This window comes from Gallus gallus, chromosome 7 (genome assembly GCF_016699485.2).
Source record: "Gallus gallus isolate bGalGal1 chromosome 7, bGalGal1.mat.broiler.GRCg7b, whole genome shotgun sequence".
Taxonomy (NCBI): domain Eukaryota; kingdom Metazoa; phylum Chordata; class Aves; order Galliformes; family Phasianidae; genus Gallus; species Gallus gallus.
Genome location: NC_052538.1, coordinates 9,123 through 19,767, shown reverse-complemented (window position 1 = coordinate 19,767; position 10,645 = coordinate 9,123). Strand labels below are relative to the sequence as shown.

General features: G+C 46.8%; 1 long non-coding RNA gene across 2 annotated transcripts; it reads left to right on the top strand.

Annotated features, from left to right (window-relative positions):
* The first annotated feature begins 2,234 nt into the window (after positions 1-2,234).
* LOC121113400 lies at positions 2,235-8,728 on the top strand. Of its 2 annotated transcripts, none has more exons than XR_005861637.2 (4): positions 2,235-2,291; positions 2,793-2,856; positions 3,163-3,312; positions 8,181-8,728. It is a non-coding gene; the product is annotated as an uncharacterized LOC121113400 (long non-coding RNA). The 2 variants fall into 2 exon arrangements; XR_005861636.2 differs by having other exon boundaries at positions 2,771-2,856.
* The last annotated feature ends 1,917 nt before the right edge of the window (positions 8,729-10,645 follow it).

Genomic DNA, 10,645 nt, shown 5'->3' with positions numbered 1-10,645 from the left:
GAACGGCTCATGGCTGTGCCTGGACAAGCGCCTGCATACATGGTTCAGGAGCATTTGTAGAATACTGTGTTGATATGTACAGGTGCAGGGGAAAGTTGTAAGGGTGCATTAGAAAACTGGAAAAGGAAACTTGTGAGTGTATGTAAGTTATGTCAGAAATTGTAATAAATTATTTCAACCATTGATGTCTGAGTCTGTGCATCAGATGCTGCATTTTGCAGCTCCCTTAGTCGCTCCTCCTAAAATCTGTGCTACGGATCCCTCACCAGTGTTGCCCTTCTGTAGACATGTTCTTGGGCCTCAATGTTTTTCTTGGAACGAGGTGCCAAGAAGCAAACACTGTGGTTCAGGTGTCAACTAAGCAGCATCGGGATAGGTTTATCACAGAGTCATAGAATCACCAAGGTTCGAAAAGATCCACAGGATCACCCAGTCCAACCATCCACCCATCACCAATAGTTCTCATTAAACCATGTCCCTCAACACAATGTCCCAGTGTTCGTTGAACACCTCCAGAGTCGGTGACTCCACCACCTCTCCGGGCAGCCCATTCCAGTGACTGACCACCCTTTCAGAGCAGAAGTATTTGCTAACGTTCAGCCTGAACCTTCCCTGGTGCAGTATGTCCCCTCTCCTGATCACCACACTATTTCTCATGCAGGCCACAATGGCACTGGCCCTCTTTGCCTCCCAGGCACACTGTTGGCTCATGTTCAGGCAAGCATCAGGCATCACCTGCAGGTCCATTTTGTCTTCACAGTTATGTAGCCAATCTGATAGAAGTGTATAGAGCTGTATGGGGTGATTGAGGCCAAAGTGCAGGATCCGGCACTTGGCCTCGTTGAATGTCATCCCCTTCTATTCAGCCCAGTAATGCAGCTTATCTAGATCTGTCTGAAGGGCCTCCTTACTGTCAAGCAGATCTGTACTACCTCTGAAGTTGGTGTTATATGTACACTCAGGGTATATTCAGTCTCCTCATGTAGGTCCTCAGTAAAGACGTTAAACAAGATGGGCCTTAGTACCAGCCCCTGGGGAACAGCAGTTGTAACAGGTCACCAGCTGGAGTTAACTCCATTAAGTACTATCTGTGAGGCACAGTTGTGTAGCATGTTCCTTACTCCAAGAAGAGTATGCCCGTGCAGGCCACGGGCAGCCTGTTTCTGCTGGAGCATATCGTGGGAGACCTTGTCAAAGGCTTTGCTGAAGTTTAGGTAGACTACATGCAGAATTATTGCATCTTAGAATCCTGGATTGTTCAGGCTTGAAAGGGATTTGACACGTCATCGAGTTTCAACAGCTATCCTGTGAGTGGGGTCCCCAGCTAGTGGATCTTGTGGGCTGTGACTATTTTCTTAAGGTTTGCAGTGCTTGACCTGGGACATCTCTAGGGTACCATGTCTGCTAGCGAGGCTGCCCAACGTGGCCAGTGGGTGTGGCACAAGGTTTGGGTATTTTAGAGTTAAGTGAGAATTGTGGTAGCAATGTTCAGCATAGTGCACAGGCTTTATGTGCCATGGAGAATAATGAGCAGGTCTGTGAGTGTTTTGCGGTCTGGCAGCCAATGCTTGCTGAACCTGGTGTTGTTATGTCTGTAGAGAGTACTGAGTGTTTATGGCAGTGTTTGAGATATCCTAGAGTATAATGCCAATATTTTAGATCTTTGAAGGCAGTGGACATGTGTAGGAGTTTTGCTTTGTGCTTGGAATACACCACAGAGCTTTGGCATTGGTGTTGTTCACAGTGGCAAGTTGTGGTGGGGTTGACCAACAGTTTTTCCATCGTGTCTTTTGAAAGTCCTGGAACGGTACCCTGCCCCTGTTGGCATCGGCTGCTGATCGTCGTCGTGGTGGGTCCTCGGTCTTTTGCTGCTGTCCAGCCACCTCCCACCTGCCATCCCCGCACCCCTGCCATCTTTGTGGCGTCGCTGTCAGCGTTCTTGCCATCGCACCCGTAGGCGTTGCTGCAGCTCCCCTCTCCTCTGGCCCCCCCGCAGTTGACACTCCCCCTCGTCTCCATCAGTGCTTCGCCCCCATTGTTGGTCCCCCGCCTGCTGTTGTGTCATCGTTTGGCCCCTTTAAGCTGTATCGCCGTGTCCCGTACGGGCATGTCTCTGCACGTCGGCCCCACCCCCGGCCGCCCTTTCGGGTCGTCTGCCCCGCCTTCCGTTTGTGACGTCATTGGCTCCGCCCCTCCGCCCGCATTCAAAAGCCGCGTTTCAGCCGAGGGAGTTCAGTCCGTCGACGGCTCCCGTTCCTGGTCGGTGGTGTGGGGTCCTCCTCCAGTGTCAGGTAGGGTTGTTTTGGATTTCCCTTTTCTCGGTTCGTTGCTGGAGCTGCTCCGGGGGTCCCTGCCGGAGCGGTCCCTGCCGGAGCGGTCCCTGCCGGAGCGGTCCCTGCCGGAGCGGTCCCTGCCGGAGCGGTCCCTGCCGGAGCGGTCCCTGCCGGAGCGGTCCCTGCCGGAGCGGTCCCTGCCGGAGCGGTCCCTGCCGGGGTTGCCCTGCAGGACTTTGCCGGAGCGGCTCCCCAGGAGCTGCTGCTACAGCGCTCAGGTGAGTTTCTTAATAGCCTCAGAATATGAGTCTTTAGTAGCTGTTGTGATGTTTCTCCTAATTTGTGTATTATGTTTTATTGTGGAGTCTTGATGCACTGGGCTTTTTGCACGCTGGTGTGCTTTTTGGTGCTTGCACGTCTCCCTTTGTATTGTTTGGTTTATTTATTTATTGCTGCTATTTTACTCTGACTGTTTTTCCTGTTTTCTTTCTTTCCAGGATATCTTGTTCTCTCTGGCAGTATGGCATTCTTCAGTTTGTCAGGTGAAGCGGGAGTGCTGTCTGTTGGTTTGTAGTTTCAACAGGTGGGTTACAGACTGGAGTTTGTGAGGTACGTGTTGCCAGAGGCTTGTGATGTGCTCCTGGTTTCCTTTACAAGGGGGTGGCGATTGTTTTTAAGTAGACATTAGGTTGTTGAGTTGATATAGATTAGCAAAGTGTCTTGATTGTTGATGTCTGCATCACTGCAGTGAGTTGAGTAGTCAGCAGCTTTTTGGGCTTGGAAGTAGGGATGTTGTTTTCAGATTGGAGCTGTACAGGGTGTATTTGTGGAAGAGGGGCAAGCTTATATGTGCTGGGTTCAGTTGTTAACATTTTTTTGTGTTGGACAGGTGGTCGTTCAGAAGTGTGGCATTTCTGTGCAGGTTAAGAAGCCCACTGTGAATTTTGCAGCTCTTCAGGTATGTGGGAAGAAACAGAAAGGTTCGTGTCCTTGAGAGGCTTGAATGCTTGCTTTGAGTTGAAGGTGGTCATCCAAAGAGGTAAGTGCATTGTCTGTAGTTGAGCTTTTTCCTACTGGGTAGTGTGGCCTTGTTAAGCGTTTCCTGGAATATTTGTTGTGTTTTGGGGTTGTTTACAGGTTTGGGTCTTTTTCTGTTTGTTTTCTTCCTGATTTTTTGTTCCTGTTCCCTTTACCTTTGTGTTGGCTTTCTGTGGCAGTTTTGCTTGCCTTTTTATTAGCGTTTGTTTTAGTTTTGTTTGGGTCTTTTGTTTGGTTTTGTCTTTTTTTGCCTTTGTGTTTCAGTTGTTGTATCATTTACCTTTTCTTTTGTATTCTGTGGGCGTTTTCTGTTTTCTCCTTTGTGTTAGCTCTGGATTTCCTTGTGTGTTGTCCTTTACCTTTTGGTTCAGTTTTTCCTGGGTGTTCTCTTTGCCTCGGTGTTGGATTTCATTATTCTTTGGTGGTGTTTTGAGTTAGTTTTAGCACTGTGTGAGTGTTTTTCTTATGTTTCAGTTGTTCTTTGCTTCTGCTGCATGTTTGGTTTACCTTCGCGTTTGGTTTTGGTTTTCTTTCTTTGGTCTTGCTTTTCCCTGGGTTTTGCATTCAGTTTGGTTTCGTGTTGTGCTGTGCATTGTGATTGTTTTTGCGTTTGGTTTGGGTTTGCTTTGGTGTTCTACTCTGCGTCGCCTCTGCTTTTCTTTAGGGTTTCTGTAGTGCTGTGTTTGTTCTTTGCTTTTTGGGGGTGCTTTGGTTTTTCCCTTCTGCAGGTGCTTTGCTGGTTTTTTGATTTTCTGTGGGTGTTTTCTTAGTTTGTTTTCCCTTTTAGTTCCTTTCTGGTGTTTTTTCCATTACTTTTAGATTTTGTTCTCTGTTGGTGTGGTTAGGTTTCCCATGGGTTTTCTTCTTTTGATTTTCTGTGCTGGTTGTCATTTGTTTTCTCTGAGTGTTGTGTGAGTGGTTTCCATTTGTTTTGTCATGCTGTTTGTGTTGTATTTGTTTTGTTCTGTTAGGTGTTGTGTTTTGCTTTTGGCTTTACCTTTGGTTTAGTTTCTCCTTGGTTTTTTGCTTGTTTTAGTCATTGTCTTCATGTTTTGTGGGCTCTGTTTTTGCTTTTGCATTAACTTTCTGTGGGTGCTTTCCTTGCTTTTTGGTTATATTTTTGCTTTCTTTATGTTTTTCTTATTGGTTTTTTTTTTTTTTTTGGTTTCTCATGCTTTTGCCTTTGCTTTTCCTGCATGTTAGCTTCATTGTCACATTGGCTTTTGTGTTCTGTTTTTGTGGGGCTTCTCTTTGGTTTTGTTTCAAGTTTTATTGGTGTTTTGTCTTTGTGTTGTGTTTGTGCCCGTGTGGTAACTTTACTTTGTTGGGATTTTTGTTTGTGGTTGGTGGGTTTTGTTCTTTTTCTGTTTGCATTTGCTTTGTATGGCTGTTATTGTTGTGTCTTGCATGTGGTGGTGGTGGTGTGTGTGTGATTGCTTTTTTTTTTTTTTTTTTTGTATTTTACTGTGTCTTTTGTCCATTTTTTCTTGTAGGCTTTCATGGGCTTCTTTTTGTTTCTAGCTATGGGTTTGCTTATAGTGGCTGTTGTTTGTGTTTGTTATAGCTTTTTTTTTGGGGGGGGGGGGGGGGGTGTTTTCATTATTTCTTGGTTTGGTCTAGGTATTTTCATTAATTTTGGCTCTTGGGTTTCTTTACTGTTCTTGTTAGGTTTTTTGCCAGTTTTAGTGTTACCTTTCTGTGGTTTTTCTTTTTTACTGGTTTTTCTGTGTCTGGTAATTGCTTTTGGTTTGTGTATGTTGTGCTGTGTTCTTAGCTTGGTTTTTGATCTCCCATGGTGGTTTTTTTGTCTTTGTTTTCTATTCTGTTTTGGTTTTGCTTTCCCTTGGTTTATTTATTTGCATGAATTGTGTAGGTCTTTGCTGTTTCTGGGCCTTGTTCTTTTCTTTCTGCTAGTGGTTTCTTTTGGCCTCGTCTTTGACTTTTTGCTCGCTTGTCTTTCTATTGCGTTTATCTTGTGTGTGTCTTGTTAGGCAATTAGCTGTGCCTGTTTTTGTTTTCATGCAGGGCTTTGTCTTCTGTGGTTGTTGTCTTCATTGCTGGGATCAGATGTGTTGGGGATGTGACTTTGACTTAAATGTAATTGTTGTGATTATCATTCTAATTGCTTTTCTTTACAGTTAATTGGTGTTGATCTTGAAGGGTTATGCTTATTTGTAATGCTAGGTGCTGTTCTGATTGTTGAACTAAGTTGGCAGTATAATCTTAAAGGTTCAGTAGATTTGGTTCTTATGAACAGCTGTATGCTTAGAAGGTGTAGAATGAGTAGTAAAAAACTTACTTGAAATAATCATCACTTGAGTTGTTGCATCTGTTTGTTGGGCTTGGCTGTCTGTCTTGTCTTCTTTGGGGGTTACCTTCAACTTTTGACGTTAGTATGTGTGGATTTGTAGCGGATGGTGTTCTAGGTTTCTTGATGGACTCAGTAAGTTTTCTTACTAACACATGTAATCTGTTTATTTATGTGTGAGTGTCAGTCCCATTTGTTGAATCAGTTTCTGGATCTGTGACTTCACTGCCTTTGCTCTCAGTCTTCCTTCTTCCTCATGTTATTGTCTTTTTTTTTATCTTGTTATTCTTGCTGTGATTTGTGTAACTATATTTTTCTATTCTTTGAGTTGCTTATCTTCAATTGTTTGGTGTAGTGTAGCGGTGGGCTTTTTTGGAGTATCGGGTGTCTGGTTTTGTATTTTGCAGTCTTTGCGTGTGTGTGTGGTGATGCTACTTGTCTTTGTTATTGTGCATGATCTTTTTGCTGTTGCGTGAATTGTTGCTTGTTTTGATTATGCCATAGCATCTTGTCTTAGGTTGTGTGTTTTCTCTTGCGTTCTCATAGGTCTTCAGTACTGATAGTGCTTTGGATCTGTGTTAATAGGTGTTGGTTTTGGTCAGTAGCTGTGTTTGAGTTGTTTCATCTGTACTCTTAACAGTTGGTTGTGTCTCTTCCGTTTTTATAGTGAAGCGTGGAGCTGTTGTAGTGCATAGCTGCCATCTTCTTCTGGAGAGCGTGGACAATAAATGTGCTAAACCCTTTGTGTTGCTTGTGGTGTTGTGTCATTGAACCATAGAATCCCAGGGCTGGAAGGGATCTGCAAGATCCTCTATTTGACGCGGTCCTTCCATTTCTGTTGCTACCACAGGCTGCTAACCCATTTCTCCTTGCTCCTCCTGCTGATGCCTCTCAAACAGTGCCAGGGACAGTGACTCCAGTTGGCAGGGCATTGCAGCTCTTCACCCGGCTTTGACAGAAGGAGTTTTTTCTTCTGCATATTTTAAATGCACTCTGGTAGGATTTGTGGCATTTCCTCAGGTCTTGTTTGTTGCTTGTGTGAAGAGGCCAAACTTCCTCCAAGCTTCTGCTCACAACATCCGTGCAGTCTGTTGTGGAACGATGAAGTTCTCTGTGGGACTCCTGTTTTCTGGACTGAATTATTGTATGTCTTTCAGATGCTCCTTATAAGACTTGTGGTTCTGACCCATCACAAGTTTTGTTGCCATCATTGGGAGATGTTCAGGGTCACATATGTCTTTGTTGCAGCAAGGGGCCTGAAACTGAACAGAGCAGTACAGGTGCAGTCTCACCAGTTGTGAGCACAGCAAGTTATTACCTCCCCGCTCCTGGTGGCCACAGTGTTTGCCATGCTGGCCAGGATGCGTTTGGCCCTGTTTGCCACCTGGGCCCATTTTCAGCTCTTGTACAGCTGAGCATTAACTCGTACCCCCAGCAGCCTTTACTTTTCACATACATTAAGTGTGGCTTCATGTGCCACGTAGAGTCATGTTGACTGTATTTTGTAATTTCAGCTCTGGGGTTGATGCTAACATGTTTTGATTTTTTGGTGTAATAATCCTAGAACAGTGCCGATTTTTGGCCGGTCTGTCTGTTGCGCTGATTTCAGCGCGGGTATTGGATTTTGGCTTTGCAAATTTGAGTTTAGCTTGGCCTCGCTTACGGGGTTGGGTTAGCTTTGCTTTGTTTGTCTCTAGCGCAGGGCTAACCCAACCCCGTAACCGACGCACGGCCGTCGGATGGAGGCCTTTTGCGCTCCTTCCCGGCCACTCTGAGACTCGTGCCGATTTTTGGCCGGTCTGTCTGTTGCGCTGATTTCAGCGCGGGTATTGGATTTTGGCTTTGCAAATTTGAGTTTAGCTTGGCCTCGCTTACGGGGTTGGGTTAGCTTTGCTTTGTTTGTCTCTAGCGCAGGGCTAACCCAACCCCGTAACCGACGCACGGCCGTCGGATGGAGGCCTTTTGCGCTCCTTCCCGGCCACTCTGAGACTCGTGCCGATTTTTGGCCGGTCTGTCTGTTGCGCTGATTTCAGCGCGGGTATTGGATTTTGGCTTTGCAAATTTGAGTTTAGCTTGGCCTCGCTTACGGGGTTGGGTTAGCTTTGCTTTGTTTGTCTCTAGCGCAGGGCTAACCCAACCCCGTAACCGACGCACGGCCGTCGGATGGAGGCCTTTTGCGCTCCTTCCTGGCCACTCTGAGACTCGTGCCGATTTTTGGCCGGTCTGTCTGTTGCGCTGATTTCAGCGCGGGTATTGGATTTTGGCTTTGCAAATTTGAGTTTAGCTTGGCCTCGCTTACGGGGTTGGGTTAGCTTTGCTTTGTTTGTCTCTAGCGCAGGGCTAACCCAACCCCGTAACCGACGCATGGCCGTCGGATGGAGGCCTTTTGCGCTCCTTCCCGGCCACTCTGAGACTCGTGCCGATTTTTGGCCGGTCTGTCTGTTGTGCTGATTTCAGCGCGGGTATTGGATTTTGGCTTTGCAAAGTTGAAATTTGCTTGTAGATAAGGGCTTGTGGTATATTGTTACTTTGGCATTTATTTTTTTCTCTTTGTGTTTCAGGTTTGGACTGGAGTTCCTTCCTGTGCTGGCTGAGATCTGTGCTTTCCTGGGTTTTAGTTGTGTGTTCTATATGAGCAGTATTGGGCTCGTTAAAAAAAAAAATTGTGGATTCTTTGTTTTTTAGCATGTTTTCGTATGTTTACTGTGGTTTTGAGATTTTTTAATTTTGCTGTATGTACCGAATATGTATTGGAGCATGTAAAGGATTTTTTTGGATATATACTGACTATGTCTTGTTTTTATGGTATTTTTGCCTGGTAGTAAAAAACACAACCTGTTAAATAGGCTTGAATGTGATATTTTGGAGTTGCATTTTGAGACAGAAACGTGTAAGAAAGGTATTTGTTGACCTGAATTTATTGGGTTTCCTACAATTGTAAGCTGTGCTTTGCATTGTATTTTCAATCTCTGTCCTGCGTCTGTACAGCATTTGTTGTTGTGGAATGAATATTTGCATGTTGTGTACTTGAAAAGCATGTTTGGACCTCTGTTAGCTTTTTGTACACTGTGCATTGTTACATTATCTCAGAATGTATTTTGAACCTGTATCTGCTGCGCGTTCTTGTTGCTGTATTTTGGAGTCAACAGTTACAACACATACAGTGTGCCTCACATTCCTGTTTTGAGATTATATTCACATTGAACTTCATCAACAAAGCTACTGTACATGACCTGGCACTAAATATTTCTGCATTCTGGGCATATCCTGCTAGTTGTTGTAAACTATGACGCTGCGCTGTGTGGAAATGTGTGCTACTTTGCCTCTGATTGTGTTAAAGAAAATAAGCGTATTAGCAATACTTGGTGTTGTTAGAAACCAGGATGCATCTCATACTAATTGTACATTTGCATGTTTTCTACTACAATATGGATTACATCACAAGGTAAGCACAACAGGTAGGTGCCTGGAATACAAGAATAGAAGGGTTGTAGGAGAAGGGTTAGGGGTTAGGGGTTAGGGGTTAGGGGTTGGGGTTAGGGGTTAGGGGTTAGGGGTTGGGGTTAGGGGTTGGGGTTAGGGGTTAGGGGTTGGGGTTAGGGTTAGGGGTTGGGGTTGGGGTTAGGGGTTGGGGTTAGGGGTTGGGGTTAGGGGTTGGGGTTAGGGGTTGGGGTTAGGGGTTGGGGTTGGGGTTGGGGTTAGGGGTTGGGGTTAGGGGTTGGGGTTAGGGGTTGGGGTTAGGGGTTGGGGTTAGGGTTAGAGGTTGGGGTTGGGGTTAGAGGTTGGGGTTGGGGTTAGGGGTTGGGGTTGGGGTTAGGGGTTAGGGGTTGGGGTTAGGGGTTGGGGTTAGGGTTAGGGTTAGAGGTTGGGGTTGGGGTTAGAGGTTGGGGTTGGGGTTAGGGGTTGGGGTTGGGGTTAGGGGTTAGGGGTTGGGGTTAGGGGTTGGGGTTAGGGGTTGGGGTTAGGGGTTAGGGGTTGGGGTTAGGGTTAGGGGTTGGGGTTGGGGTTAGGGGTTGGGGTTAGGGGTTGGGGTTAGGGGTTAGGGGTTGGGGTTAGGGTTAGGGGTTGGGGTTGGGGTTAGGGGTTGGGGTTGGGGGTTAGGGGTTAGGGGTTAGGGGTTGGGGTTAGGGTTAGGGGTTGGGGTTGGGGTTAGGGGTTGGGGTTAGGGGTTGGGGTTAGGGGTTGGGGTTAGGGGTTGGGGTTAGGGGTTAGGGGTTGGGGTTAGGGGTTGGGGTTAGGGGTTGGGGTTAGGGGTTAGGGTTAGGGGTTGGGGTTGGGGTTAGGGGTTGGGGTTAGGGGTTGGGGTTAGGGGTTGGGGTTAGGGGTTAGGGGTTGGGGTTAGGGTTAGGGGTTGGGGTTGGGGTTAGGGGTTGGGGTTAGGGGTTGGGGTTAGGGGTTGGGGTTAGGGGTTGGGGTTAGGGGTTGGGGTTGGGGTTGGGGTTAGGGGTTGGGGTTAGGGGTTGGGGTTAGGGGTTGGGGTTAGGGGTTGGGGTTAGGGTTAGAGGTTGGGGTTGGGGTTAGAGGTTGGGGTTGGGGTTAGGGGTTGGGGTTGGGGTTAGGGGTTAGGGGTTGGGGTTAGGGGTTGGGGTTAGGGTTAGGGTTAGGGTTAGGGTTAGGGTTAGAGGTTGGGGTTGGGGTTAGAGGTTGGGGTTGGGGTTAGGGGTTGGGGTTGGGGTTAGGGGTTAGGGGTTGGGGTTAGGGGTTGGGGTTAGGGGTTGGGGTTAGGGTTAGGGTTAGGGTTAGGGTTAGGGTTAGGGTTAGGGTTAGGGTTAGGGTTAGGGTTAGGGTTAGGGTTAGGGTTAGGGTTAGGGTTAGGGTTAGGGTTAGGGTTAGGGTTAGGGTTAGGGTTAGGGTTAGGGTTAGGGTTAGGGTTAGGGTTAGGGTTAGGGTTAGGGTTAGGGTTAGGGTTAGGGTTAGGGTTAGGGTTAGGGTTAGGGTTAGGGTTAGGGTTAGGGTTAGGGTTAGGGTTAGGGTTAGGGTTAGGGTTAGGGTTAGGGTTAGGGTAAGGGTTAGGGTTAGGGTTAGG